We start from the raw sequence: 9,170 nt of genomic DNA, 5'->3' as shown, positions 1-9,170 counted from the left end.
TATCAGCAGTCTTCTATTTCACATATTGGGCAACTAAATCTCAAAGTTACAATTAAATCCCCACAGTCAAAAAGCAGTGAATTGAGCCGGGCGTGGTGGCGTACGCTTGTAATCCCCGCGCTTGGGAGGCGGAGACAGGAGGATCGCATGGGTTTGAAGCCAGCCTCGCTGGCTTAAGAGACCCTGTTTCCAAATAAAAAGTATAAAATAGGTCTGGGAGTGTAACACAGAGGTAGAAGGGTTTCCAGGAATCCCAGTACCACCTAATAATAATAATAATAATAATAATAATAATAATAATAAGCAGTGAATCATACAGCCAGATTTTCTTGCACCAAAACATAAAACTTACACAGAAAAAATTACATGACACATTCATTGTTCAGTTTCTCAAGTAAAACTTGATATACATGGTATAACCCATATTTAAAAAGTGTAACAGCTCCTTACAAAATTAAACATATACTTAGCAAGTGAAACAACCATTTCAGTCCTAGATTAACCAAAATAAGTTAAAGCATGTGTCAATATATGTGCATAAAGATGAGCACACAAATGCCAGCAACTTATTGGTAATAGGCAAAACCTTCACTGAAGGTCAATAAAGGGTTTTTTAAAAGTTCATGCACCTACTTGATGTTCGATAGTATTTCTTTCTCAACTGTTTTCTGACAAAACAGAAATCCACTCTTCACTTTTACTCGATAACAGATGTTGTGGAAGCTTAACACAGCCCCTTCGGGAATTGTCTTCGGATCCCCGGGAAGGCCATTGGTTTTCTTTATTGACATCGGGATACAGAACTGGTCATTATTGGAAGACATCTGGAGAGTGTCTGCCTTTCTGTAGAGGGAACAATGATGGTAAATTGATATTCCCAATAAATGAAATTATAAATGCTGGAGAACAGTACATTTAAGCCAAGTCAGTTGTAAACTTCCCTGCAGAGGATTCCTTTACAACTTTAGAACACAACTTTGAACACTTGCACTCCAATGAGATACCAAATAAGTAAACAGTTAAGAGTATAAAAGGGGGGAAATTCACCAAATGATGTATGCTTGTATGTTTGTATAACTTTGAATCTCACTATGATGCATAATTAAGGCACTTCATACTGAAATTTGTTCACTTGTAACAACACAATCCACATACTACACATGAACTCTCCATACACCTGCAATGCAAACTTTCATGCCAAGAATAAATAACTTTGCTTAGCACATCTTTGAAAAAAGTAAAAACAGATGAGCCTTGGAAATAACTGTTAAAGAAACTCAGTATATTTTATTTCTGTAGATGCTAACCTACAAAGACCTGTCTGCTTGTCTTTTCATAGATATTTCACTGGCAGATTTTACCAATTAAATAAGAAATCTGACAATTTAAGAAATAGCATTAACAACAGGACTCTTTCCTAATGGTTCTCCAACTAAGGTTTACTTACCAACATGCATGGTCTCTTGCTCTTAAAAGGTCATATTACTCAAGGTTTGGAAAATACCATTTTTACTTTTTATTGAGAAATAGATCCACCTCCCCACACACAAGATTTGGTGAGGCCATCCCCCAATGAAATCAACTGCTTCTAACTCAAACTTTGGCTAATATTTTCTATTAAGTTAATTAACTTTAACTTAATTTACACATGTGGACTATAAATTCTAGTTTTGAAATATGTAATCAAGACTATTGGAAAACTGTATTTTTAAAGTACTACAAAACCAAAAATTTAATTTTGTAATGCTTTATGAATTTTAAACTTCCTTAAAATCTTGCTTTACATGAGCATATTTGCCAAGTTAAAACAGTGTATATTATTGCTCCGTTTAGACTACTTATAACCTTAAGCTCTTATAAATGAGTTGAGACACATGAGAAAGAGAAAATGAAGATATCTTCATATTAATCAAATTATTGAACAAGTCAAAATTAATACAAATTTAAGGTTTCTTCCAATTCTCCTGTTTTATTTAGAAACGCTGTATCATGTTTAAATTAGTCCTTTTTGGTTTTCTCAGCACATTTCAAACGAGAGCTAAAATAATATAAAATCAAATTATGCAGTTAGCTCTACAGACATTACATATGATAAAACATAGCACTTAATATTTCTCTTAACATTTCTATAAATTCTAGCATAATGACTACAAACCCATTCTACTGTTGTTCTTTCTACTTCATGTTTTACAAAAGTTCACCTCAGAAAGTGGCTAAAACCAGACTCTTTTTTAAGTTTTATTAGTACATTGTAATTATGCATCATTGCAGAACTGAAAGTGGTACAAGTGTCCACGCGCACAGCACTTGGTGTGTTTCCTTCCATCCCCCGCTCCCTGCTGCTCTCTCCCTGTACAAGTCAGTGAGATTCGCGGCAATAGTTTCATATATTGCTATAGCATCATCTGAATCGTTCCCATCCTCATCCTCCTTTGTCCTCTCTCCTCTCCTCTCCCCAACCCTGCTCCACTATTCTACTAGACCCTCTCCTCATTTATCTAAAGGCTCTTAAGTTTCCTATTTTCTTTCTATCTTCTGCACGTGAGTGAAAACATATAACCCTTGACTTTCTGAGACAGGCTGATCTCGCTTAGAAAAATATTCTCTAGTTACACCCATTTTTCTGGAAATGACATAATTTAATTCTTTTTTTATGGCAGAATAAGATTCCATTGTGTGTACATAGTAACGTTTCAACATCCATCCATCTTTTGATGAACACCTTGTCCTGTAACTTGGCTAATATAAATTGTGCTATTATAAACATGGCTATGCATGTAGTATTCAGACTTCATTCTTTTGAAAAGATGCCAAAGAGTGGTTTAGCTGGGTCATTTATGGCTCCATTTCTAGTGTTTTTGAGGAACCTCCAAATTGATCTCCATATTGGTTGTCCTAATTTACTTTCTCACATACAGTGTATAAGAATTCTATTTCCCCACATACATGCCAGCACTTATTATTGTTCATATTATTGATAATTGCCATTTCTAACAGGGAAATGCAAACCAAGACTCCTTTCTTAAAAGAAAGAGCAGTCATAGGTGACAACTGAGTGGAAAGGAATGCCCAGTTTCTTTCACATAGTGGACAAAAATGGCATTGCCAGTTTTTATGGTTAGCAGTGAATGCTGAAGACCTTTGGCAATTCCCTTCTAGCTTTAGAAGGCCGCTTCATGCTTCACTGTCGTCTGAGACAGGAAGGGAAGCAACAAGGCATGACACTCGACATATTTCAAAGTTTTTTTTTTCTTGGAACTCAATATACACACAGAGATTTCTTATATGAGAAAAAAATAAAAGCATTTCTTAGATCCACAGGTAATATTCATATGAAATGAAGTGCAGAAGTTACAACAAGGGTTACAAAGACCAGCATCACCACTGGGTGTGGTCCCCATTTCTATAATTTCAGGACTTGGGAGGCTGAGACAGAAGGAGAGAGGGTTTGATACAACTGAGTGAGACCCTGTCTCAAAATAATAAGTAAAAAGGGCTCAGTGGTGCAGTGCCTCTTCACCTCTTCATTTCATCCCCAGTAACAAAAAGGAAAAACAAACAAAGCAAAGAAGGGCAGCATATGGTAATCAGGACGTACAAACTGGGTCCTTGTTATGGAGATGGGGCACAGCTGCCTTCTCAACTATCATGTGCACACACACCAACACGTGTCATATATGTGGACACTGGCATTCTCCTTCCCACTTCTACCCTCTATACCATCTGCAGAGTTGGAGGAAGAAGGGCAGGAGCTCCTGGCGGGGGGCTGGCCATTGAGTCTGACAGGTGCACCTGGACCACGACCTCCCTGGGAAGCGGCATCATCAAACTTCCAGGCTCCAGCTCTTCCCGCACCAGCTGCTCCATCTGGTCCCCGTGGATTCACTATCATGACCCCGTCTGCAACCTAACAAGGGAAAAGAACTGGGGAGCTGCAGGTGATGCATATTCTCCTACATGTAAACTGCCCTAGGAAATCCCAGGATCAAATCATCTGTTTCAATAAAAAGTGGAGTTAGGTAAAGATGGAGAGAAACAGCAAACTAGAGCAATTCTCAGAGTCCCTGGGACACCGGGGAAGGCAGGAGCATCAGTGTGTGGATCTCACTGGATCTGCAGTCTTGAAGGAAGATAGTCTCAGGTGAAGGGAACAGAATATACACATTGGATATTTTATAGAATCAGACAGTAGTTCTGTTTCAGAGGAGAAACAATCTGAAAATGACAGTGGAAATAATGAGAAATATATACATGTCTTTTTTTTACTCTCTTCAACTAGAAAACAGGGTCGTGTGTGTGTGTATGTGTGTGTGTGTGTGTATTTAACAACAAACACCTTGTTCACTGGCCAGGTGTTTTCCAACCCATCACTCCTTACCTTGGCCATCCTGGCAAGCAACCCCTTCAGTGCATCTGTCTTCACATGTCCTGCTCCATGATCTGCAGCTTCACGTCAACCTTGCTCACCGTGATGCTGGTGGAGTGCCCATGTGGTCCACGTGTCTCACTAGGCTGCAGGAACCACAGGGGTGAGGGTCAAGGCCACTGGTCAGTCTTTTCAGTCCAGTTGGATTTTCAAAGGAAATAGTAAGGTGGGTTTTTTTTCTTTTTTTTCTTTCTTTTTTTTTTTTTTTTGTGTGTGTGTGTTTTGCTGCTGTGCTGGGGATGGAACCCCTACCCCCTGCAGTAGGCAAGCACTCTACAACTGAGCAACAACCCCACTCTGATACACATTTTAAGGGGTATTAAGGTCTGGAGACAAACTCACAGGCTGCTGGTGGGAGCACTGACGTGACTGGCTCAACTTCCTGCTGGAGGACACTGAATCTGACGTCCTAAGAATGTAGGCCCAACTTTTTATTCAGATGCTCTAGGTTTAGAAATTTTCTAAAGGGAAGTTTTACATGTGTAAATCATGGTCACAAAGATCTTCACTAGAGTGCTGTTTATTAATAGTGCATCACTGAAAAATGGTTACATGAAACAATTGAGAGGAAATTGTTTAAATATTGTTAATCTATGCAATGGAATTCTAAGTTGACTCCAGAAGTTATATTGTAGCCATATATTTAATGAAACAGAATTATGATCACAATATATTAAATATAAAAAGCTAGAAAATACTGTGTAAAGTATTACCCTATTATTCTGAATTATAAAATTTTATATAAATACCTGAAAACCATATAAACTGCAGTTTTAAACACACACACACACACACACACACACACACACACACACACCACACAACACACCCAAAACTTTGTGCAGCTGTCGCCCTTAGCACCTTTCTTTCCCAGCTATAGCCTCTCCCCTTGTGCTCATGCTCAGATCCTAGGAAGACTGGAAGGAATGAAACACCTTTGTATAATTTGCTATCGTTAAATATTTACAAACAATATTTTGCTGTATAACATCAGCACTCATTTCCTTCCATCAGTGTTCAGCTTTGGGTGGTATCTTGGTCTGCTGTGTACTGCTGTAACAGAATACCAGAACCTGGCCAATCTATATACAAGAGAAGTATGTTTGAGTCACGCTCTGGAGGTTGGGGAGCCTCAGGTTGAGGGGCCATGTCTGGTGAGGGCCTTCTTGCTGGATCATCTGTGGTGGCAGGTGGGGGGGCACAGAAACACCTGAGAGGGAGCAGGTGGGGACAGAACTGGCTTGCATTAAAGCCAACCCCACAAGGTGGATACTGATGGCTCAGGGAGGAGATCATGACCCAAACACCTTCATTAGGCTTCTCCTCCCAGTGCTGGGCTTCGGCAATTCCCTAGACAGCACATGGTCTTCGGAGACACAGAAGACATTGTCTGTTGGGAGTTTGTTCTTATTTCTTAATCCACCTACTTTCAAGTTTTTAACTAGATGTATTATTTTGGCTTTGCTGATGGTTATTTTATTTTTTTCAGCTGCTTTTTATACTTTTATTGGTACATTTTGGGCCCACATCATAATATAGTTCGTGGTAATAGTAACATCATGCACACAGCAGCTACCACTTTTATTTTTTATGGGTACATTATAATTGTTTGTGATAGTGACATTTATAGTAACACATTCATATATGCACACAACATTATGTGGTCTCTCTGGTGGTTATTTTAAAGAATATGCTTAAACTGTATTTTATTACATCACTGACTGTATCATTCCTTGCTATCTAAGGACATTACTTGTCATACCTCTCTGCTGTCTTAACAGTCAGACTGTCATTTTCTGACATTATCAATGTAGTCCGTAGTCACATTCTCTATTATAGTTCTTATTGTCTTCGATGCTTTTTTTATTACAAATAGAAATAGCATTTACATTATTCCAGTTATTAAATTACTCCTTCCTGATAAACAAAATAGCGTAGGTTTGCCAGTTGTAGAAAAAATGGTGATGTCATGCCATTAGAACTGAAGAATGACTGTTCTAAGTGTTGAGGTCAAATGGAGTTGCTTTAAACTCTGTCCTTTTAAACCCTTTATTAAATTATTAATGTGAGCAAAGACACATTTTATTTCTAAAATATTGAATATGAAACATTAAATATCTTTGTTCTTGCTTCAGAACACCTATCCTTTGCTTCTTGATTCTGAAAATGCTGATTAAGAGATCTTTTCTTTTATTCTCTTAATTCTCCATTTTCTCCAGGAGTGTTCTGCTGGACTTCCTCCTTTACGCTGTTGAAGTAGGGTAGGTTTTTCACGGACATGAATAGCAGGGCAGGCTGGTGGATGTGGGAGCATGGCTTTCCACTCTCCCTTGATGAGAGGCATCACAAGGTCTCAATGCACGTGAGCTAGAAGTGCGATCTAAAAGTGCATTTAGGTGTTGCTTTCGTGTTTTTACTATTATTTTCACTTTTTAAAACACCACTTCTAGTCAGGTATGGTGGTGCACGCTCATAATCCTAGGATTTGCCCGAGAGGTTGGATGCAATGCCCAGACATGGGCAGCAGAGGGCAGAAGAGAGCAGTCAGCCAGGGCTGACTCTCAGGCTCAAGCCTCCACTTTCTGGAGGCAAAGCAGAGGACCCAGGGTGTCTGGAAGAGAAGGCTTAGAGGTGGCGAAACAGGGCATGGAGCTGGCTAGACAGGCTAGCAGGCGGGAAGCGAATCGCCAGGGTCCCGCTGCTGTTTTGGTGCCGTCCAGCCTGCCCAGGAACAGGTACTTAACCTAAGAGCCACCCCTGCGCCCAGGGGGCTGGCACAAGCCTCCTGTCCGCCAGAAGAGGGTCGGTGTCCAATCCAGCCATTCCAGAGAGGAGCACACAAACACAAGCCTGCTCTCCTGTACAGACGTTTCAGCATCCGTTCAGAAATTTAAGAGAAAATAGAACTAAGAAAACAATTCTTTGTGTTAGCTTCAGTGTTGCTATTATTAGTTTATTGTCACCTTACACTGTGTTTCCTACTTGATATTTAGGATAAAAAGTTGATTGTTCAGTGAAATAAATGAAAATAGACTGCGATGAACAGAATGGTGGCCCCCAAATTCCTGTGTGTCTTGACACCCCTCTCCACCATGGAAAGCCGTGAGAAGATGCTGTGTCTAAGAGCCACGAAGGGACCCTGGCAAAAACCACGCCTGCTGGCAGCTCCATGCCCTGGCGCTGTGAAGACCAAGCCTGGGACGAACCACCCTGGCTGTGGCAGGCTGTGTGAGACACCACGCTGGCAGAGCACGGACCCTGCCACCACTATTTCATTTGGAGCTCTTCTGTCACATCAAACAAACAAAGAAACAGAGAAACCATGACAATGGCCTTTTATTGGCCTGTTTTTTCCTCTTTCCCCCCAAATTTATATTGTTATAAAATACACATAACATAAAATTTATCAAAATATCATTTTTATTGTACAGTCAGTGGTATTAAATACACTCTCATTGTTGTGCAAACATCACTCCATCCATTTCAACAACTGTTTCCATCTTGTAAAACAGAAATGATGCTCATTAAACAGTAAGTTCAGGTCTTTCTTCCCCAGCTTCTGATGACAACCATTTTCTGTCTGTCTATATGAATTTGACCACTCTAAACTCCATATATAAAAGGAATCACATAGTATTTACCTTTCTGCGACTGGCTAGTTCTACTTAACATAACGTCTTCAAGGACAGGTGGTAGCATATGCCAGAATTTTCTTTCTTTTTAAGGCTGAGTGATATTCTATTGTGTGTTTGTCTATGTCACATTTTATCCCTTTATCCAGCGATGGACACTTAGGATGCTTCCATTTTATGAACATGGGTATGCAAATATCTCTTTGAAACCCTGATTTCAGTTTTTTGGGGCAATGCGTGCAGTCATAGAATCGCTGGGTCATATGAGAATTCTGCTTTTGACTTTCTGAGGCACTATCTTACTTTCTGAGGCGAGAGTATTCTGAACATGTCAAATTATTGTATTACATCCTATGTTTCTTTTCTTTGTGTGATGGGGTGTTGCAGTCTACAGCCACATTTGTAGGCTGTCCACTTACGCCCTCAGACTTGCTTCATCCATTTTGATTATCTTTTTTAAGTGCATAAGTGTTTATAATTGCTGTACACTCTTGCTCTATTAAACCTTTAAATGTACAGCATCCTTCATCTGCTTTGTCTCCTGTCCTTGTCTTTTCTCTGACATTACCATGGCCACTCTGGCTTTTTCCTAATTACTATTTTCATGGGATTTTTTTTCTTTCCTTTCATTCTTTGTCTTAGGACCTGATAATTCTGTCAGCGCAACTGTCCAGATGGGAGACAGATTCCTGCTCCTCTTAGAATCCTTTCCATAAGGATACTTGGGAGGAAATTGAGCATCAGCTATTATAGGGAAAGGCAAATGTTACCTGACCAAGGAGAGCTTCCTCAGTATTTCTAAGGAAGGTCTTCTATCCCTTGCTTTGCTGCAGGGAAAGGTGGTATCAGAGCCACAGTTTTCTTGATAGATTCCTCAGAAACAGTCTTTCGCCATGTAGTTGCATATAAGAGCCATTCAAAAAGGTTTTAAAAATACATATCTGTATTTGATAAATTTGAATCTGTAGGTATAAATTGCTGGGGTGCCTATAAACTGCCCACGTGGTTATAATGCACATTGAGGTTATGGATAGTTTGAGTCTAGAAGAACAGAGGTGTCTAACAGCTCTCAAAGGGGGAGACAGAGAGTGAGAGAGCACCCTAACAATCTG

The sequence above is a fragment of the Muscardinus avellanarius genome (genome assembly GCF_963383645.1).
Source record: "Muscardinus avellanarius genome assembly, chromosome: 6".
Taxonomy (NCBI): domain Eukaryota; kingdom Metazoa; phylum Chordata; class Mammalia; order Rodentia; family Gliridae; genus Muscardinus; species Muscardinus avellanarius.
This window is presented reverse-complemented; position numbering follows the sequence as displayed.